At 39.3% G+C, this 21619-nt stretch overlaps 1 protein-coding gene across 1 annotated transcript in view; it reads left to right on the top strand.

Moving 5' to 3' along the window:
* The window catches only part of LOC140944524 (uncharacterized), a 39448-nt gene that overhangs the window by 3234 nt on the left and 14595 nt on the right, over positions 1 to 21619 (top strand). The gene's annotated exons all lie outside the window — the stretch shown is intronic.

Raw genomic sequence — 21619 nt, forward strand, 5'->3', positions numbered from 1 at the left:
AATTTCTATTTTTTAGTGTTTTGGGGTATGGTAATGAATGCTGATGAATTTGAAAAAAAGGAAATACAAAAATTAACTGAAATAAACATCAATGAGGCTTTGGGGAGTAAAAAATAAAGAAATGTATCGTTCGTTGGTGAGCCAAGCATCGAAATTGTTCTTGACTATTGGATAATACGGCTCCACTTACTTACTGAGGAGCCATGACGTGTAAATTGTGAAAGAGAGCAAACTCTGATTCTGAGAGAGAGACCACCTTCTATCAAAGTGTTATTCTTTGTTTCTCATCACGCCAGGGCCAAACGGCTTCCTTGTTATACCCGGAGCTCAGTCTCTTATGGAAGTACAATTCTTGAAACACTTTTTTTGCACTTTCTAAGGTTACGAAAGGTGACAATAAAATAAACAAGCTGAATGATTTTCCCTCATGCCCTATGTAGTGCTATCCTGTACCGCCTGCCAGATGGCTTGTAAGCGGTAAACGTTAGGCCGCGTTAATATGGAGAACAGTTGTACTGGGTAAAAAGGTCACCCTCCTACCCGAGCTAGTCAGTGGGGTGGTACATTTCCTACAGAACGTGGCGAACCGTTTAAATGAGATAAAAAGATTAAGTTGACTCTCCTAGAAGGGTGACAGATTTTTTCCACGTAAATCGGGCCTAAACATTATGTCAATCAAGGAGGGAAACAACTTGTTTTGTTTTGAATGAAAGTGTCTCGAAAAAAAATTGTTTAGGTAATAATAATCCTACAACCTCACAGGCTGTCTTGGAATCGACTGTCTTAAAATCTTAAAGGAGATTTTAATCCAGACAGAGAACAGTGACCCCCTTGAAAAAGAAAATGAATTCAAGCCACAACTTCATCTTGAAAGAATAGCAGGTATTCGGCCGAGTGTTGATTTAGATCATCCGTTTTTGCAGGTGTTTTCTGACCCTCTTTCCTTGTTCGAAATATTTGACAACATTTCTTTTTCAAAGTAACTTGAAAATGTCATTGTTTTTAGACATATTAATACGGTTAATTGGCAATAGCGCTAGCGTAGCTCTTGATGATAAGTAGTTCGCATCGGTTACAAGTTTAACAGTTCTTAAAGCCAATCAGTTGGCCAAGGACCAAAATTGGACTTTGGAGTCAAACTAGCCTGCGAACAAGCTATTTGTTCGAGCGAAGCGAGCCGCGCGAGAACACTTGTCTCCTTTCGCGTGCCTCTCGCGCGTCTACTTTACACGATATCACCCACATGGAGAGCTTTCTCGCGGGCTAGATTTAAACGTCTAGGCAACCCCTAACATTCCTGCGCTGAGTGAGCAGTTTGAATTTCAGCCTGTATCAGAGAACGATGTGGCGAATGTTATCCTAAATTTGCCTTCCAATAAAGCACCCGGCTTTGACAAAATTCCAGCAAGTATACTTAAGGATAGTTTACCAGCTACTTTGCATATAATCACATCCCTGATGGACAATTCCTTTAAATCTAATACGTTCGCACGTGTCTGGAAAATTGCAGAAGTGACTTGTGTTCCTAAAGATGGTAATGCTAGAGACCCATGTAACAATCGACCCATATCACTGCTACCGGTATTATCCAAAGTAAATGTTGGCTCACAGACAATTTGTCACGTTCTTAGACAATAACAACAAGCTGTCACAATTCCAAAGTGGCAATCAGAAACACCATTCCGCTGAAACGGCTCTTCTGTCTGTCACTGATGACGTATTAAAAGCTATGGATGAAAAAAAATCGCAATATTGGTGTTGAAGGACATGTCAAAAGTCTTTGACAGTATAAACTATGACTTGTTATTGGTTAAACTTCGTAGCCTTGGTGTGTCTCCATCAGCGCTGGAATGGTTCTAACCTAAAAGGAAGGTATCACTACGTTCGTATTGGGGATGGGGTTTCCCAGTCTCTCCCAGTGCATTATAGAGTTCCACAGTGGTCCATTCGTGGCCCTGTTCTGTCACTGTTTATATAAATGATTTATTAACTGTACCTGAACTTTGTCAAACCATAGTTAATGGAGGTGACTGGTTATGAAGCCCGGCAAACATCAAAGGAGCAAACAAAGATGCCAAGATTTATGTTAGAAGGTCCACGACCCTGCACAATCTTTTGTTTTGCGTTCATACGTTATGCATGAATTACGTAACCAGCACGTTTCTATTGGTTAGTTCCTCAGTACGGAGTAAACAACTATTGTGATTTGTGCAGGGTCAAGGCCAAAAAAGAGAACAAAAACATACAACAAAGAACTTTGTCGGGTTTCATAACCATTCCCTCTATTAATTATGGTCAAACTGCTTGTTACGTTGCTGATTCTAAACTTTACTTGAAATTTAAATCTAATGAGCTATGTAACGTAGTCTCCGCAATTAACCCTGATCTAAATGAAATTTGTCTAGGTGGTGCTGTCACAATTCACTGCTTATGAATCCAGATAAAACTAAACTTCTTGTGATAGGCATGCCGCAATTGCTACAACAGTTATATACCTGACTTTTCAATAACACTTTGTGGAAAAACAATACCATCGACACCTGTAGCAAAGGATCTTGGAGTGTTTTTAGATCAGTGCCTCTCCTATGATGAGTTGTATTAACAAACTGATTCAGATCAATATAATTAAGCATTTACTTGATATTTAGGAAACACTTTTATTAATCATTATAATAGCTTTGTTTTTAGCATGCTGTTTTATTGCTCCTCAGTTTGGAGAATTACCTCGGCGACTAACATGAGGGTCTCAATGGGGTGCTGGCTTTTACGGTTACCTCGGCTAAAATTGGCTCTTTTACGGCTATCGGTTAATTTTTTCCAGTTACGGTTAACAAAAAAGTTAAAAATTAATTTCTTTTACTAAAGAGTTAAATATTAATAATCCTGTGTTTTTTGTATCTTCAAAGCAAGATAAAGGCCTTAGGATCATCTCGGGATAAAATGAAGCTATTCTTTGGAAAAATTTTAAGATTTGATTGATCTTAATATTATTTTACGCATAGAAATGTCAATAGTCAATTAAAAATAATCTTTGTGAAAAAGCAAAAGCAGACACGCCAACCCCAACTCGAGGCGGGGGAGGGGGGGGGAGGGGCATTCATTTATGAAAGAAATGGCATTTTTCACACTAGGGACGGATTATTCGTGAGAGATGGGTTATCCGTTTGTTAATTCGTGTCAGAGTAAGTAATACGTCTTAACTTGAAAGTAAAGTGGTTTTAATTTTTAATAAATAATCCGCCTGACTTTATCCGTCAATTTTGACGGACAGTTTGAAGATGGATTATCCGTTTCAGATAGCCTGTGTACAGCCGCCCCCTCCCCTCAGAAAACATTTGAGAAAGGGTGTCTGTGGGGGAGGGGGTGACTGTACACAGGCTAGTCTCAGATGGATAATCCATTTCTAACTCTAGTTTGAAAACGGTCAATATAAAAATTCCTGTGTCCAGTGTTTTTAATGATAGCGAAGGACTTTACAGAACAACTGTCTTTTGTTGTCTTGTCTGTAGTCCTCGTTATTTCGCGCTGCAATGCGTTTCGAGTCACGTGGTCGGAGGTAGTCTTTTTCTCAGATACGCCACCGAAATGCCTTGAGCGAAATTGCGTGGGAAGACGCCGAACAGGGACTAAGCATGGCAATGTTTATAGCCTCTTCCACTCTCCGAGATAGTCGAGTCCACTGAATTGAGAAAGTTCAAACACGAAATAAAACGGGAGGAAACTGGGGAACAGGCTAGAATATCTACCGTAGCGTCAGAGAAGAACAGGGAATTGTTGTTTATCGGCAACGTGTTTTACAAACCGTCACGTCTCTGGTCCTCTCTGGGTGTTGTTTCTCTAGTACTGTGATTTCGAGGGCACGACCTCCTGAAAATCTCAAATTTTAATCACCAGCAAGAAGCCAGAGTTTCGCTATGAAAAAAAATTAGTTCCCAGGGAGAGCGGTGGAAAAGGAGTCTAGGTCAAGGTCACAACTAAAAGGCGCTTGGCCTAACGTGCGTACGGAGTCAAAGTAGCACCTTAACAAATCAGAGTAGCACCCTAACAAGTCTAGGGAACGATTTCTTTTACGGTTAACTCTTTTTTACCCTATTTACGGCTAACGGTTAAAATTTTTCAATTTTTACGGCTATCGAGTAAATTTTTGGCCGTTTTACGCCTATCGGTTAACCCCATTGAGACCCTCTAACATCCATAAGTTTCAGCTTGTTCAAAATTTTGCAGCCAGGATTATCTTGGGACTCCGCAAATATGACTATATCTCTGCAGGTCTAACTTATCACTTCGATGGCTAAATGTCAAACAAAGACTTATGGTCAATAATGCAGTTATGATGTATAAATGTATGTCACCTTGCTACTTGTCAGATAAATTTTCAACTCGAGCTATTGGGCATGATAGACAGACAGACAAGATATAGAGGTCTCAATATTCCATTTTGTAGAATCAATGCTGGCCAATGCGCTTTTTATTACCGTGGTGTGAAAATATGACATAATTTAAGTAAAGACTTAACGGATATCATAAATACTTAAGTTTTTAAGAGACGTCTAATTAATGAACTGATTTGTATAGTAACATAAACTAGGTTAGATGTTGAAGTTTGTACAAAGTTACTAGCTATTTAGTCATTGTTGGACATAGTTTTTTTAAAATTAATTAATAATCTAATTCACTTATTCATCCATTTAATTAATTTATTTAATTATTTATTTTATATTGATGCTGAAAAGCCCTTTTTAGAGATGCGCGATAAAGTGTATGTATGTATGTTTGATAAGTATAACAGGCAGCTGGATTCACTGATCTCTAAATTTGTCACACTGGATAGGAAGACCGAAAACTTAACAAGAAGTAGCCTGTGAACAGGCTAGCTCTGTTTTCCCTTCCATCTCCTCGCGATTTTTTCACCCTTTCCCCAAATAGAGAGGCTGTTCACAGCCTAAACAAAAAGGCACTAACACACCTGATATGCCTGAGTGGGTTGGGGTGGAAAGGGAGCTGTACTAGCTACTATGTTCAAGGTACTTACCGGTACTTTAACACATGTGCACATAAAAGTCTCCGGGTGACATAGTTTGTCATACTTGACTTAAGTAGTTTTACATGGTAGCCCCCAAACCCCAGTCTATGATTTGGACAAGGCTAATCAGAACTGATCCTTTCCCTAAACCAAACAACCAGGTAAAAAGGTAAGTCAGATAGTGGGAACCATAAGATAAGGAACATACACCATCAAATCCGAAAGCCAGTCACTGAGAATCTATAGAGGTTTACTACCATACCTGATTGAAGGTTAAATGAGATGCCTCCAACACAAAAAAGAGTGGAATGCACAGTCTTTGCTGGCAGACCCAGGAAGTCGGGAATAAGTTTAAACAAAAAGGTCTGCAAGGGAGAGGATCAGTGAAACTTTAAAGTGATTATGACTTCACAGTTTCAAACATTGGTAGCACCAACAACCAGATTCTTAAAAAACTGATAATAATGCTGGCTGTGTCAAGTGGGCCTACCATAAGGGCCACTTTACTGACTTACTATTTAAGCATACCTAACAGTAGCCTGAACAGAGATCTGGAGACACGCCCCAGACTCCAACCTTGTCGTTGTCATATTATTTATTGACTTCAAAAAGCGTTTGATATCATTTCTCACAAAATTTTCATCCTTAAACTTGAGCATTAAATTAAGAGATCAAGGGGAACCTACTCGACTGGGTAAGAGACTATTTGAGTGAAAGAAAACAGTACAACGTTGTAAATGGGGAACTTTCAGACCAAGCTTACGTAACCTCTGGCGTCATCAAGCTCCGTGTTGGGACCAACTCTTTTCGCCCTGTACATGTATACGCTGACGACACGACGATCTATTGTATAGGTGAGTCAGTGGACTCCGTCTCCAAGATGCTCAATAATGCACTAAAGGAATTAGAAGATTGGAGTTCAACGAACCACCTGGTACCTCACCCTAAAAAGTGTGAAGCAATGATGTTACTACGAGGTAGTTTTACTGGCCTGCTTAACGCTGTGCAACCACACAATAAAATTGGTGACCCACGCACGATTGTTTCGGGATTGTTAGGCGTAACTATCGATAATAAACTTGCATGGTCTCAACATATTTTCGAAGTGAAGAAAAGTTTTGTTAACAAATTAAACTTACTAAAGCGTAGTTCTTTTTTACCACGTAATATACTCGTAGACTTATATTTTGAGATAATCTTACCCTCTTACATAATTGTATATTTCTGTCTGTTATCTAACAGAACACTCAGGCCGCCGGTTGTTGAACAGCCTCAGGCGAGGAGTCAGAGGTACGATTTTAATTTTTATTACGCTATTAGATTAGGATGGACAAACGGAAACTAAACCCTTAATTCAAAACCCACCTTATTTGTGTGAAAGAAAATGAATATCAAAAGTAGGTTGAGTTTGATCTTCCGGGTGAATGTAGTCCTGAATAGGACTGTTCACTTTGTTGACAGTGACTGACGTTTCGACAACCTGTGCCGTAGTCATCTTCAGAGTTTGAAGTTCCTTTGACTCCTTTGAAGATGACTACCGCACAGGTTGGCGAAACGTCAGTCACTGTCAACAACAACGGTCCTATTCAGGACTGTTCACCCGGACGATCAAACTCAACCTATACTTTTGAAATGACTCCTGGGTTCAAACCTTTCACAGTTAAAATGAATATCAATGGGACATATATTTCAGTGCTAAAAAGAAAATGAAAAAAAACCTTCCAACATAAATCTGGCCAATATCCCGTCTGAATGACTCGGAAACCAAGGAAAGGGGACGAAGGAGTTAAAAATCCAAAAACTTTCTTAGGGAAGGCTGCCCACGGACCCCGTAGAAGCTTGCACCTTCGGCGCTTGTTTGGGAAATCGGTCAGTATTTATCCTAGATCCGCGCCTGAAGCAGAAAGGATAGTGTCGTCCTTACCAGGATCATGGGGGGAGCAGGTATGATTTTGTCTATCACGCTACCGGACTAACAAAATTACATTTGAACATTGCATAATTATATATTTCTCTCTGTTATCTTCTAACAGTCATTACAGTGTCGACGTCATATTTAGACAGGCAAAGGGCAGGAGGTAAGATTTTATTTTTTTACTATGCTATAACACTAGGATGGAGGAACGGAAACTAAACCCTTTATTTAAAACCCACCTTATTTGTGTGAAAGAAAATGAATATCAGTAAGACATTTCAGTGCTAAAAAGAAAATGATCAATCAGTCTGCTCTTTTTTGAAAAATCTCGGAGGAGCGTAAAGGGGGGGGGGGGGGGGGGGGTAACAGGCCGCCTGTTCTGCCCTTTTCAGGTCTATTAATAAAACTACGTAACTGTAAGAGTTTCAGCCAGACAGACTGAAACAAAACCCTACAGCTGTAGAAGGCATAAGTGTTATAACTGGACCCCTGAATTGTACTAAAGGTCTCATCTGTAATAACGTTATTTTGGACCCGAGCGTAATAAAAGTCCCAGTCGTAACATTTTGAACCCAAACGTAATAAAGGTCCTATCTGAAACAACATTTTATTGCGTTTTGCCTTAAACTGGAGGGGAATGAACAAGTAATAGTTTTCCTTAGTATTGAAACTCATTTTATTGCCAGTCATGTATTTATGATGTCAGAACCTAGTATTATCATATTTTCAACAACTATTGACCTTTAGATGCTCCAGAAGGCTTTGTTCTAGCAGTAGCCCTTGAACAGCAAAAAATCAATCTTATACGTTTATGCGTCTAAAAGCTTTTCACTCATATAAAAAGTCATATCATAAAGATTTAAAATGCAGAAACTTCTGAAATCTAATATTAAGCAAACCCTTTTTCTCAACTTTGACCATTTTTGGGCATGTGACTGCAATAATCTTGGCAGGCATTTTTTATTCATACTTTAATAACTATAGAAAAAAATGGCGCTCCAGTTCAAAAAGAAAAATTCCAACAAAAACTTAATGGACTGCATCAGCGCCTAAAAAATGATCTTGAGTGAAAACAAAAGAAGCTAAAATCTTTATTTTTAGAAATAATTACCCAATATACATGGACCATCTTTTTGACCTCTAAATGTATGTCGTAGTGCGGAAAAAAAAAGATTTGCTCAGTAAAAGTTTAGAACTCTCCACGCGCGGCATAGTAACCAACGCGCGACAAAGAAAACCCCTGTTTTCAAGCAAACTCTAAGGTCACGTTTCGCATTATAACGAGTTTATAAGTCGTGTTTATTTCAAACAATTGACAGAGTCTTTCTAGACTGCTTGCAACCCACCTTTTTTGCATAGACCATTTTCATGACCGCTAAATGTAAGTCTCAGTGCGGCGGAAAAAATACAATTTTAAAACGCCCCATGCGCGACCCAACGCGCGACAAAGAAAAGAAGGAAAACCCCTGTTGTTCAAGCAAACTCTAAGGTCACGTCTCACAATATTACGAGAAAATCTTTCTAGACTGTTTGCAGCCCGTCTTTTCTCTTAAAATTTGTTTTAAGCTTAGAATTTTTAGTTTAAGTTTAGAATTTACCCTGGGTGCAAGAGACTTTCCATGCCCGCGCTTTCCGAGTTCGGCCAAAGCTTTTCAGTGAAATCAGTGAAGGTCGAGACGCCCTCGTTTAGCAGTTCGCGGCTTCGCCGCTCTTCTGCATGGTTTACGCCTTGGGTAACTTTGTAAAGAAAAATAATAGACTTCTCGCAGTTTATAGTCGTTCAGACAACGAATACATTTTCCTTGTAACAAAAAGGCCTTCCGTTGGCAAAATAAATATTGTACTAAAAAATTTTGCGTAAACCTTTGCAAACTGACTAAACAATTCTATGTACGATTTGTTTTCGGAATAATTGTTACAACGTTCATTTAGTTTTCCTCGCTTTTAGCCAAATATTAGACACACAAGAAAAATAGTTTTTGAACTCGGTATTTGCAGCTCACACGCAAATTGTTCGCACGCGTTTTACTCGACGTTTGTCACGGCTTGCTTTGACAGGTCCACGAGTTTTTTTCTGTGTTTCGTTAGAATGCAATGAATCAAATTTCTGATTAATCTGATCAAGCTGTCAATAATAAAATGAAACATTCAGTGGTGATGATTTAGAGAGGATCGTATTCTATGAGTTGTCAACACGTTTTTTGTTTTACATTACGCAACCGGTCATTTCAAATGACCGACTTCGCCGATCTCTAAGTCTTGTGGCCTCCCACGCAGACTTTCTTAGGGGTTCGTCTCGCGTTCCTGTCACGTTCGTGGGGCAGAAACGCGTGACGAACCCCTAAGAACGTCTACGTGGGAGGCTATAAGTCTTGAGGATCCTCATGACAAAAGAACAACAGCCTTGAAACAATACCAAGCAGATTTTCCCTGAACAGAAAACAAAGAAGTCTCTTGCTTTACGTCATCTGTGTCCAGTACACGAAGTTTTGAGTGGAATTTGGAATCCATTAATATCTGGACAAATTGTCAATTCATTTGGTCAGGGAAAGTGTACATTTGACTGTCAGTCTGGGAATTTAAAAAACTATGCCTCTGGCAACCATGTCTCGACAAGCTCATGCATGTTGAGAATTGAGAAACTGATCAACTTCAACATGACTTTGAATGTGGACATTTCATACAAATTCACTTTTGCATGGGTATTTGTTTCTCACGCATGTACACAAATAGATGTGAACACTTTCATGAATGATTTGGTACTCTTTTCAGGGATAATTAAGAGCCAATGTCTGTAATTTTCCAGAATCGGTTGACAGTCGTGAATTTTTGAATTTCTTCATATTTTGCTCAAATAATCTCTATAGTACACTAATTTCAAAAATCACCTTAAAACTTGTAACAGCTTTTTATTTTTTCAGGAATCAGGTAAAGTTTGAAAAACTCTAAATCGGCGCTCTTTCGAGTATGAAATTAGCGAAAATTGAGCATTTTCTTCGCGCTCGTACATAAAAACGGAATAATATCTCTAGATGTAATCAAGTCACAAAACAGACACACATTTTTACTTTATAATTCAGCAATTAACTTTAAATAAACCGTTTAAATGAGACTGTACCGGCCGCAAGAAGAAACACGGTTTCAGCACTTTTCAAAAATGGCAAATTTGACCTAACTTCACCATCGTAAAAACCCACTTGGTACATGCAATTTCAGTATGAAACATAAACTGTATTAAAGCATATCCTTTGCTGTTGTTTGTGTTCAAATATTTCTGGCGACATTCCAAATGCGCACCGTCGAGAACCCAAAACCTGAAGGGTATTTTGACACCAGGAAAGCGCGTGCAACAAGCAAGTTTCGACGCTTGGAATATTAATACTTTGCAAACATAAGTTACTTCGACATTTAAACCCTAGTCAGAGTTGTAACGGTTTCGGATTATATTTCGGCGTTTTTGTTCGGTTTAACATGATTCCTTTCAACTGATTTTTGCGATAAAACATAATGAAGAGACACGAATACGCAGTTCAAATCAAAGTTCGTAGAGAGGAATATTGTCAAAATACTCGCTTGTTATAGTTTTAATCGTATTGAAACCTTAAAATCAGAAAAGTTATTTACTTACCTGAACTTAAATGCTAGACGGGGTCTCAGTACCGCTAACTAAATTCTGCATCAAGGCAGATTCAAAGTTAACTTTGTGTATGTTTTCAATCTGTCAACACGAGGGAAGACAACATTCCGGAAGTGCGTGACGCGTAACGCGCCGGGAAAGAAATTGCTGGTATACGTGTTTTACGGTGCAAGTCTTTGTTGTATGTTCGTATAGCATCTCGCACGTATTCAAACTTGGTTTGTGGCGCCTGTGGCCCCAGTAATGCTGAATGTTTTGCGATCATAGAAAAGATGTCGTGAGACACTTGGTATGCTCCTGACTTGTTAGTCACGTGAGTATGTTAATGATATAAGTAAGGTTTTCTGCATTTTCGTTAGGTGACCTTTGTCTGATCCACGAAATTGGCGCATGAGCATAAGAGTTTTTCCTCACCACCGCTAAATGTTTGGTTCCGGGTGGCGGTGCAACAAATCACGTGGTACAGTTCTAGATCAGGCTACTGGCTGCTCATAGAGGGGTCCATAAAGGCACATTGATTGATGACTCTGTATGGCCTGAAGGAAATGATTTACGCAGACGTTTTCTGAGCGAAGAAGGTGCAGCTTTTACACTCCTTTTTCGTTTCGAAAATAGACGAGCACGCAAGCGAAGCGAGCGCGCGAGAGAGATCTTCTTGCGCTAATAGTCAATAAATCCCATGCAGTTTTTATTTTCATACGCGAAAATCGACGATCAAAGAGAAAATAGATCGACGATCTCTAAAGAAAAAGTAGGGTGTCTGTGAACAGGCTACGAAAGTGCTCGCTATTATTTTAGTGAACTTTACAAGAGGTCTCAGGTGACTATGCTAACGTCATGAAAAGTCTACTTAGCTTGTTTAAGTTTAGCTAGGGCAAGAGGAGGAGATGGGTGGGTTGGTACACATACAAAAATTCAAGTCTTTATCACTCCACTTAGAGCTAGCAGACTTAGTTTGATCCACAAAATGGGCGCATGAAAATAGAAGTTTTTACTCACCACCGCTAAATGTTTGGTTTCGGGTGGCGGAGCACAAATCACGTTGTACCGTTCCAGAACGGTATACTGTCTGCTCATTTAAAAGGGGTCCGTAAGGGCACATTAATTAATGACTCTGTGCGGCCTGAAGAAAATGATATACGCAGACGTTTTCTGAGCGACGAAGGTGCAGTCTTTACACTTCTTTTTCTTTTCGAAAATGTCCACGGACTTCTTCCCTCGCCCTTCGCTGCTAGGCAGTCGTTTTTGCCTGAGGGATACCACCACAAAGGAGTTTTAGCACACAAGTCTCTGCTGGTGCAGACCTAGCGAAAAGGGCATTCTCCATCTGAAATTTTAACTCGATATGAAAGGCTATTTTCTGATTTGGTTAAAAGATGATAAGTAAAATGGCTGAGACATTTTAAAGCATTTTTTCATTTAGGAGACGGATTTTGACGTTATGAAAAAGAACTTGTCAGTGAATTGGTTTATTTTCTAGCCTGCGAGGAGCTAGGCGGGAGCTAGCATGTACGTGCATTCTGGTCTAACGCCATAATGTGTAGACTGGCCTTTAAGGGGCGGGAGATCAGATCGTCAACAGCAGGTTGAGGTCTAGCCAGAAGATACCCTTGCTGCAGAGGAGCAAAGCAATACTACTTTCAGTAATTTAAACATGTTAAATACTTGTATTTCGCTCATTAAATGTGTCCATTGTCCATTGTCGATTTGTGGTTTTTCAGGAATGTTCTTTTGCGGAGCATTGGACAATTTTTCTTAAACCAGTTTTTTACTCGTTTCCATTTCCCTGCTCTACCTTCATGCTGCATATGGCGTACGTGTGTACCTAAATCCCTCAATTCATACTGAGGTGATCGATAGAGAAGTCTATACGCCAAGCGGGGTTAAGATTAGTTAATAAAAACCAAAGGCTCAGAAGGCTAAGTGTAATGAAAAGAAAACTAGTGTGAAACGTTTTGCAGACTCGGCTTACTCTATTTGTTTCTTTCTCTGTTTGAGTTTCGGCTTGTGCATCCTAAAATCAAGTTTAGTTCGACCTGTTTTGGGGAATATAAAATATAAAAACAATTTTAAAAAAAATAGTGTTAATTGTCATTTTCTTTTTTCTTGTACACTCGTGCGATGATTTATCCTTGTCTGTACAGTTGCGTGACAAGACTCAAATCACACACGGGCTTTTATCACGCAACACAGGGTTTAGTCCGTGGCTAAACGACGGAAGATTTCAGTAAACTGCGGCCACTTGCAGTTAAAACGACTGGTAAGTAAATTCTTATAGATCTCGTATGTCATTTAGAGCTAGCAAGTCGTTTCTAGCGGCTTTATTTTAGGTGCAGAAACTCGAGGTCAATATTTACACTCCACACGAAATTAGCAGCCAGAGCAGCGCTGTCTTTTTCAGCTACTTGCGTGCAATCAAATGCAGGGTTAATCTACTTAGTTGTTTTTTATTACCATCAAATTGAAAAGTATTTTTCAAAAGATTTTAAGAGCTTCCCGTAATGTGCCCCTTGTAAAAGAAGTTAAGTTTGCAAAAACGTTTGTGTGCTTACACTTGCGGCTAGTTTGTTGCAGCGTTCCAACGTGCGAAACTACCCTGCACGTTTCGGTGTCTCAGCGACGCACTTTTGTAATGCCGCCAAAACTTTTTAAACACAAGAAACGGCAAAGAATGTACTTTAAAATAGTGTTTGTTTCATGTTGAAATTCTATGTACCAATTGGGTTTTTTCGATGGTGAAGTTAGGTCAAATTTGCCATTTTCGTAAAGAGCCGAAATCGTGTTTCTTCTTGCGGCCGACACAGTCACATTTAAACAGCTTATCTGAAGATAATTGCTGAATTATAAAGTACAAGTCTGTGTTTGCTTTGTGACTTGATTTCATTGAGAGATATCATCCCGTTTTTATGTACGAGCGCCAAGAAAATGCTTAATTTTCGCTAATTTCATACTCGAAAGAGCGCCGATTTAGCGTTTTTCAAACTTTGCCCGATTCAGGAAAAAATAAAAAGCCGTTACAAGTTTTAATGTGATTTTTGAAATAAGTGTACTATAGAGATTATTTGGGCAAAATATGAAGAAATTCAAAAATTCACGACTGTCAACCGATTCTCGAAAATTACAGACATTGGCTCTTAAGAGCTAATGAGGGTACCGCTTATTCAATAATGACCCCAATAATCATTATAATGACAATTCTCCTCGACTGCATCCTTAATGACAATGCTACATTTAATTTCTATTTCAGTGTAATTACTGTTAAAAACAATTAGTTGTCAAGTGTGATTATCATACACGCCAACTCTCCCGGATATGACAACAATCTCCTCCCTTACGGGTCACCAAATCTCCCGGATTAAATCGAGTTATGAGCTTTTATGTGCTTTAGTTTGGAATTTATCCCATTTTCTCCCAAAATCGAATTTCCTTTGATTTAAAGTTCAGTTTCTGGGGCATTTTCGCACGTATTTTATCACTTAACAAAGATTATTTCCTCATTACAAGCATAAAAGCTAATTGTGATGGCTCTGTACCTCATGTAAGACTTCATTTAATGTCCCAAGCCAATTAGGGACTGGATCAAGAGAGGATAAAGGGGATAGAGAAGGCACCCCCCATACACACCCTATCCATAGGTAATTCGTCTCGATGTTATTTTTAGAATCGGGATAAAGTTACTTCGCGCGCTGCGTAGATGTTTCGTGGAGGTTTCGCATGACTAAGCGCCGTGCAAAACATGTCGGGCGAAAGGCAGTGAAAGCGTGAAAAGATCACGAGCATTTCTGAATATTGAAGCGAAAGGAGTCGCCGCTCACCTGGGAAAAGGGAATGGCTGGACTCTTCGACAACACGTGAAATTCACGAAGTTGTCGTAACCTCAGAGCTTTAATAAAATGAGAAATTTCGCCGGTCTATTGAAACCGGTCGTTTGTACAATAAAGCAAGTAGGACGCCAAGTGTTATTTTTGTTGAATAATAAAAGACTAATAAAAGAATAAATATCAAGCCAGAAATTCCTCTCTTCAAACTTTAAATTATAAATGCTCCTGAGAGAATGTTCAGTGTATTTTAAAAGATTTCCCTGTTGTACCGTTAGCTCTATACAAGAGAGGAAGGGCGATTCTTTTTTAATTTCCGTTTCGCTGACACAGCTTTAGCAGAAATCTCTCTTTAGTCGTTTTCGTCGACAAAACGAATAGCAATATCGCTCACCGCGTATACCGCCATTTTTTTCAGCGTCAATTCGTGAAGGACGCGTGGCTCTGAGCGTGGGTCATCCACGTGGAACACATTCGCACTATGTGATTGGCTTTTGTCTAATCCCCTTCGGGATCTGTGATCTTAAAAATAACTCGAGACGAATTATATTATGGAATAGGGTGTATATGGGGGATGCCTTCTCTGTCCCCTTTATCCTCTCTTGACTTGATCGAATTGTGATTATGGGGGGGGGGGGGTAATCATTGATATTCAGGGGGGAATGCAAAAGAAAGAGTCTCCAGATTTTAGATTTCCAGAGGTTGGCATCTCTGGACTATATATGTACTACAACAATAGTGCAAACACTCCCATTGCTTTAGTTCACTTAACAATAAATATTTTTCGTCAATTACCAGCATTTACTTGTTATTTTCACTGCACTACTAATGACACACTTTACAAGTACTTATTATTACACTTATTATTAAAGATGGCATAGGTTAGCTGCATATTCACCTCTCTTTCGTGCGGTTATTCACTATCATACCCATTTTCTTTTGACTATTTATTACACATGTAGGAGGGTCAAATGGGGTGAACACGGGACCTGTGAAACATTGGCTACCCTTCCTTAACAACACCAACCCTATTTACATCCCAGAACATCCTCAATTTTACTCTAGCCAAAAGGAGATTAAGTACTTCTCACATTTCAATATTTGAGCCAGTGTTGAAACCCGCCCTCCCAAGCTACACAATTTACTCTGATTCTCTCCCCGCTTCCATCCCTGACATTTTATAGGCCTCCCCCCCCCCCCCCCCCCCCCCGCCCAACCGAGCTTCGCGAGTTTCTGCGATACACGTATTTCTAGTTATGTTTTAGACATATTACGGTTGGTTGGCAAAAGCGCTAGCGCAGCTCTTGATGATAAGTATTTCGCATCGGTTGGAAGTTTAACAGCTAGCTCTTAAAGCCAATCAGTTAGCCAAGGACTAAAATTGGACTTTGGATTCAAACTAGCCTGCGAGCAAGCTCTCCTATTTAGGCGAGCGAAGCGAGCCGTGCGTGAACGCGCGTTTCCTGTCGAGTGCCTCTCTCGCGTCTACTTTTCACGATATCACCCAAATGGAGACCTTGCTCGCGGGCTAGATTCAAACGTCTATGCAACCCCTAACATTCCTGCGCTGAGCGAGCAGTTTGAATTTCAGCCTGTATCAGAGAACGATGTGGCGAATGTTATCCTGAATTTGCCTTCCAATAAAGCACCCGGCTTTGACAAAATTCCAGCAAGAATGCTTAAGGATAGTTTACCAGCTACCTTGCATATAATCACATCCTTGATGGACAATTCCTTTAAATTTATTGCGTTCGCACGTGTGTGGAAAATTGCGGAAGAGAATTCTGTTCCTAAACATGGTGATGCTAGAAACCCATGTAACAATCGACCCATATCACTGCTACCGGTATTATCCAAAGTCAATGAAAGGTTGGCTCACAGACAATTTGTCACGTTCTTAGACAATAACAACAAGCTGTCACAATTCCAAAGTGGCAATCAGAAACACCATTCCGCTAAAACGGCTCTTCTGTCTGTCACTGATGACGCATTAAAAGCTATGGATGAAACGAAAATCTCAATATTGATGTTGATGGACATGTCAAAAGTCTTTGACAGTATAAACTATGACTTGTTATTAGTTAAATTTCGTAGCCTTGGTGTGTCTCCATCAGCGCTAGAATTGTTCTAAAGTTACCTAAAAGGAAAGTATTACTACGTTCGTATTGGGGATGTCGTTTCGCAGTCTCTCCCAGTTGATTATAGAGTTCCACAAGGGTCCATTCGTGGCCCTGTTCTGTTTACTGTTTATATAAATGATTTATTAACTGTACCTGAACTTTGTCAAAATGCTTGTTAGGTTTATGATTCTAAACTTTACTTGAAATTTAAAACTAATGAACTATGTAACACAGTCTCCGCAGTTAACTCTAATCTAAAGAAATTTGTCGGTGGTGCTGCCACAATTCACTGCTTATGAATCCAGATAAAACTAAACTTCTTGTGATAGGCATGCCGCAATTGTTACAACAGTTACCTAACTTTACAATAACACTCTGTGGAAAACCAATATCATCGACACCTGTAGCAAAGGATCTTGGAGTGTTTTTAGATCAGTGCCTCTCCTATGATGAGCACATACGTAAAACTGTTGCTAGTTGTATTAACAAACTGATTTAGATCAATACAATTGAGCATTTACTTGATAGGAAAACACCTTTATTAATCATTATAATAGCTTTGTTTTTAGCAGGCTGTTTTATTGATTCTCAGTTTGGATAATTACCACGGCGAGTAACATCCATAAGCTTCAGCTTGTTCAAAATTTTGAAGCCAGGATTATCTTGGGACTCCGCAAATATGACCATATCTCTGCAGGTCTAACTGATCACTTCGATGGCTAAATGTCAAAATATACTGCGTTATGATGTGCAAATGTCTCTCACCCAGTTACCTGTCAGATACATTTTCAACTCGAGCTATTGGCCATGATAGACAGACAAGATATAGAGATCTCAATATTCCATCTTGTAGAATCAATGCTGGCCAATGCGCTTTTTATTACCGTGGTGTGAAAATATGACATAATTTAAGTAAAGACGTACGGGATATCATAAATACTTAAGTTCGTAAGAGACGTCTAATTAATGAACTGATTTGTATAGTAACATAAACTAGGTTAGATGTTGAAGTTTGTACAAAGTTACTAGCTATTTAGTTATTGTTGGACATAGTTTTTTTAAAATTAATTAATAATATAATTCACTTATTCATCCATTTAATTAATTAATTTAATTATTTATTTTATATTGATGCTGAAAAGCCCTTTTTAGAGATGCGCGATAAAGTGTATGTATGTATGTTTGATAAGTATAACAGGCAGCTGGATTCACTGATCTCTAAATTTGTCACACTGGATAGGAAGACCGAAAACTTAACAAGAAGTAGCCTGTGAACTGGCTAGCTCTGTTTTCCCCTTCCATCTCCTCGCGATTTTTTCACCCTTTCCCCAAATAGAGAGGCTGTTCACAGCCTAAACAAAAAGGCACTAACACACCTGATATGCCTGAGTGGGTTGGGGTGGAAAGGGAGCTGTACTAGCTACTATGTTCAAGGTACTTACCGGTACTTTAACACATGTGCACATAAAAGTCTCCGGGTGACATAGTTTGTCATACTCGACTTAAGTAGTTTTACATGGTAGCCCCCAAACCCCAGTCTATGATTTGGACAAGGCTAATCAGAACTGATCCTTTCCCTAAACCAAACAACCAGGTAAAAAGGTAAGTCAGATAGTGGGAACCATAAGATAAGGAACATACACCATCAAATACGAAAGCCAGTCACTGAGAATCTATAGAGGTTTACTACCATACCTGATTGAAGGTTAAATGAGATGCCTCCAACACAAAAAAGAGTGGAATGCACAGTCTTTGCTGGCAGACCCAGGAAGTCGGGAATAAGTTTAAACAAAAAGGTCTGCAAGGGAGAGGATTAGTGAAACTTTAAAGTGATTATGACTTCACAGTTTCAAACATTGGTAGCACCAACAACCAGATTCTTAAAAAACTGATAATAATGCTGGCTGTGTCAAGTGGGCCTACCATAAGGGCCACTTTACTGACTTACTATTTAAGCATACCTAACAGTAGCCTGAACAGAGATCTGGAGACACGCCCCAGACTCCAACCTTGTCGATGTCATATTATTTATTGACTTCAAAAAGCGTTTGATATCATTTCTCACAAAATTTTCATCCTTAAACTTGAGCATTAAATTACGAGATCAAGGGGAACCTACTTGACTGGGTAAGAGACTATTTGAGTGAAAGAAAACAGTACACCGTTGTAAATGGGGAACTTTCAGACCAAGCTTACATAACCTCTGGCGCTGGGCGGATAAAGGTTGGGCGGTGAAACGAGCGCTCCGTTCTTCATTTAATGTATGATGCGGAGAAGGACTGGCACGAGCGCTCTTTCCGCTCCCGGTGCGCTTGAAGGCCGGCGAAATTTTCCTTTTTGCAAACCGGAAATCCTATTTTCTTTCTGTAATTTCAGGCTACAGTGTTAAATAGATAAATTTGTTTCATAACAATATCAAAAAACAGTTTTATATGTTTGTGTCTGTACGTCTATAAGTCAAACTTGTTGGTCGTATAATGCCAAAATTTGAGTTTAATTTGAAAGTGTTGAATGCCTCCTCCTTCCACTAAATATCACCTAATCGTCTTTGGCCGTTTCGTTTGCAAAAGCTTAACACTTCTTAACCTCAATTTTTACATATGTTAAAGGGGAATAAATTTTATATAACATAACAAAAATTAGATTGATATATATTGATATAGTGGCGTTGTACTTCTTCAAACTTTGCTTCTCGGGTGCAACGCGCCATGGCAATTCGCGCAATGCGTTGCAAATCCGGCAACCGCATGTAAACAAAATTTATTGAGGTTAGTTGTAAGGTTTTTTCTCCGTTTTTCTCTCTAAAACAAAACAAGGTAAACAATAAAAACTGAGGGGAAACTAATTTTGAAGTTTCGAAGAAACAGAAAGACGTATGAGATGTTTTTTTTCAAAATTAAAAAGAAGGATGATGGTGCTTGAAATTAGCATAATTTCACCTTGCACGAGCTGCACGCATTTATAAAATCCACGTCATCTAGTTATGAAACACGATCTGCTGTCTTTTAGTTTTGCCATGGATGACGTGGATGAGATTTTTCTTCGTGTTTTAGACAGTACTTAGTTGTTTTTGTTTTGGCGAGTAGCAGAACGAAAATATGATTTTCAGTGGTAGAGTCATGGAAGTAATAAAAGAAACCCTTTGAAAAAGATGTTTGTCTACTCCAACTAAACCTCCCGCAAAAAATAGCAACATTTGCCTCTCGAAGACAGCGTACCGGCACAAAGGAACGAGGAAGAAGTGCAAGAAAACAAATCAAGCTGCCACAATTCAGTGACAGCGGCAACGTCTAATCATGTCTAATGTACAAACCACATCGCAAGCCCTGACCGAAGTCGAAAACAAGCGACATTTCTAAGCAGAGTTCCAGTCCACTGCATCACACCTTTTTGCTCGGACGCGCTCGTTTCACCGCCCAACCTTTATCCGCCCTGCTCTGGCGTCATCAAGCTCCGTGTTGGGACCAACTCTTTTCGCCCTGTACATGTATACGCTGACGACACGACGATCTATTGTATAGGTGAGTCAGTGGACTCCGTCTCCAAGATGCTCAATAATGCACTAAAGGAATTAGAAGATTGGAGTTCAACGAACCACCTGGTACCTCACCCTAAAAAGTGTGAAGCAATGATGTTACTACGAGGTAGTTTTACTGGCCTGCTTAACACTGTGGAACCACACAATAAAATGGATGACCCACGTACGATTGTTTCGGGATTGTTAGGCGTAACTATCGATAATAAACTTGCATGGTCTCAACATATTTTCGAAGTGAAGAAAAGTTTTGTTAACAAATTAAACTTACTAAAGCGTATACGTAGTTCTTTTTTACCACGTAATATACTCGTAGACTTATATTTTGATAAATCTTACCCTCTGTATCCTATGCGTTGCCGATATGGGGAAGTTTTATGAACAAGGATGGGTTCCTTGCCCTGGAATCACTACACTGTAGAGCTGCTAAGTTAATATACGGCCTTACGCGAGATATGCCTACTGTAAGAAAGCCAAATGGCATTTTTGTACACTTTATGTACAAAGTTAAGTGGGCAGCATTGGCACATAAGATTTTTTATGATTGCACCCCTCCCTCCACGGGGCAGTGATGTATTAACCAAGAACACTTCTCCAATGCATTACTTACGAACTAAGAATAAGGTAATAGTGCCACGCTTTAACATATTTCATGAAATTAATTCAATAGCACTCAGAGCATTTACTGTGTGGGACCTTCTTACTCCTGACCTTACAAAGACATTCAACGTTAAAAATCACACTAGAATGCCCCCTAAATCTGACAACCTACGTAATTTAGATTTTCGGGCTGAATCTTCACAAACAATGCCTCACAATGATAACGATCATTTTTTATATTATGAATACGAATTTAATATACTTTTATTGCTTAAGTTTTTGATAGCTTATATGCACGACCTTATAAGCGGCAATGCTTTAATCACCATCGTGTTGAAATAAAAGTTATTGTATTTTGCATTGTAAGTTCATGTCTCAGTTCAGATGATCACGTCATTAAGCAGTGCAGATAAGCCATTTGCTTTGTCTCCTTCATATATCCTTTCCACCCCATTGAACTCGGGGAAGGGGACTTAAAAAACACACACACACTTCTATTCCGCAAAAAGAGTGGGAAGGTTTCCCCGATGGTATGGTCTCCCTGTAAGTCCGTTATCACTTCTACTGTCACACATAACACACACTTACCTCACAATCACACCCTTAGTGGCAGACAGTGGTGCCCTTGCATGCTTACGTGCGAGCTTACTGCTGACATAAAATATACAGAGGACACAGTCGGTTGTCCTCTTCCATATTACGTTACGTCACATTGCATTACATATTTATTTCTGACTGTTGTTTGATGAAGATCCTGATGTAGATACTCTGCAAATACTGCAAAAAAACTCGACTGAAAACACTGCAAGCACAGGCGCGGATCCACACCGGCTTCAACCGTTTTAAGGAAATCGATCAGATTTTTCATAATAAATATATTTTTAATAAAGAAAAACACATTCCAAGATAAATCTGGCCAGTATCCCGTCTGAATGACTCGCAAACCATGGAAAGGGGACAAGGGAGTTAAA

This window comes from Porites lutea, chromosome 7 (genome assembly GCF_958299795.1).
Source record: "Porites lutea chromosome 7, jaPorLute2.1, whole genome shotgun sequence".
NCBI lineage: Eukaryota > Metazoa > Cnidaria > Anthozoa > Scleractinia > Poritidae > Porites > Porites lutea.